Source organism: Mustela lutreola, chromosome 9 (genome assembly GCF_030435805.1).
Source record: "Mustela lutreola isolate mMusLut2 chromosome 9, mMusLut2.pri, whole genome shotgun sequence".
In the NCBI taxonomy this organism is placed as follows: Eukaryota; Metazoa; Chordata; class Mammalia; order Carnivora; family Mustelidae; genus Mustela; species Mustela lutreola.
The window spans coordinates 117,233,599-117,235,477 of NC_081298.1; the positions used below are offsets into that span (position 1 = coordinate 117,233,599).

Here is a 1,879-nt window from a genome sequence, read left to right on the forward strand (position 1 = left end):
GGTATTGGCACTGTGTCAGTAGCAGAGTACAAAGTGGTAGGAAAAAATGATTCAGAGCAGTCTTGCAGGGGAAGACAGACAATGAACATCAACATATCTTAATGGTTGTATATTGTTATAAATGCTTTAAACAGAATGAGGAGTCATGGTAGAGAATCATAGAACAAGAGTGAGATGGTAGGTAAGCAAACACACTTTAGACAGAATGATAGGAAAGGAATCTTTCAAAGGAATTGACACTTTTCAGCTTTGCACAGTGGCAGTATCGTAGCCAATGAGGTTTATCCGAGGCGCGATTATTGCTAATTGAAAGGAATTGACACTTTTGCTAAGACCTCAGGATAAGTGTGCTAGAGAAAGAAGCTAGAAGAAAGAACAAAGAGTTTTCAAGCAAAGAGAGCTGTATGCATGAACATCCTAAGGCAGGACAGGGCTTGGTGTGTGCAAAGACCTGAAAGGTATACAGGAAGACTGGGAAGGTTGCAGAGAAAGGAATCATATCATCAGGATTCACTGGCAGCCACATGGAAAGAAGTGTGAATTTTATTTTCAGTGTAGTAAGAAGTCATCAGAGAGTTTAAGAAGAGCATCATGACCTGATCTGCACTTAAAAATTATCTTCTGGCTGACTTATGGGGAAGGATTTTGGTGATGGAAAGAATGGAAGCAGTAGTATAGTATTTCTTATACTATACTATAAGAAATAATAATGGTATGGTGGGAAGAAAAATTTATGGACTGAGTTAGATTTTTGAGAAAAATGATTAAAGTATTAATGAATTGTGTCTGAGATGTTATGGAGAGAAATAAATGGAGATGTTATGGAGAGAAATAAATCTTGAATGACTCCCACATTTCTGGGTTGAGCATCTGGATGGACTTTGGTACCATTTATGGAGAGGAAAAAGACTTGGGGAAAAAGAAATTACAAGAGGGTAGGGCTGCTGGGAATTTGGTTGTGGGCGTGTTATGTTAGAGATACCTACAGTTGAAGTGACTGTTTCGGGTAGGCAATGGGGTATGTGTATGTTTAAAGATGAGAGCAGTGATCTGTGTATGAGAGGTAAATTTTGGAATTGATGACACATTAATGATACATAGTCCTAGTAAAGGATGAAATCATTTAGGGAAGAAAATAATCAGGGAAAAGAAAAGCAAGCCTTCTACAGAGACCCGAGGAACTATAAAATTTAGATTTCAGGTGGATGATAGAATTATCATGGTTCTGTAGTCAGAATTCCTCTGGTATGATGACATAATCTCTGGTTGCATTTTCACAATGACACTTAGGAATAAATAATAAGAACATTTCCCATTTATAAGGCAATTGCTATGGCAGCCACTCTTCCGAGAGTTCCGCCTATAGTCACACACATAATTGTCACAACAATCTTACATGGCAGGCACTACGGTCATCACGTCACTTTCTAGTTGAGGAATGCAAGGTCCACAACTCACTTGAGGCAAGATTCAAACTCAAGCAATCAGGCTATAGAGCCTGAACAAAACTGTGATGTTCTTTTGCCCCTTAACATGCTCTTTGCATGTAGTATAGTGTACTGTTGTTAAGTGTTAAATGTTATGGATTTGGGGTAAATTCAGGGGTGTTCACGATTTACCCGTAAGTCTATCTCCATGCCTTTTGCACTGAAGAATGAGATATGATTCACCATATGAGGAGAGACAGACTGCACCAGTAAGATCAGAAGGGGAGTCTCCCAGCAGTGTCTGTTTGTCCGATAATATTCTGACCAAGCCCTGAATTCCAGTTCTAGAGCAGAGAGGGAGAGGCCAGCTCCTCCATGCTCTCTCTGAGACAGCCCGAGCACGAGGCATTGTGGCTGTGAGAACCTGTGTGAGCAGTGTCATATGCAGAAGG

General features: G+C 40.1%; 1 pseudogene; it reads left to right on the forward strand.

The window, feature by feature from the left end:
- The first annotated feature begins 245 nt into the window (after positions 1 to 245).
- Positions 246 to 313, forward strand: LOC131808638 (U4 spliceosomal RNA; annotated as a pseudogene).
- The last annotated feature ends 1,566 nt before the right edge of the window (positions 314 to 1,879 follow it).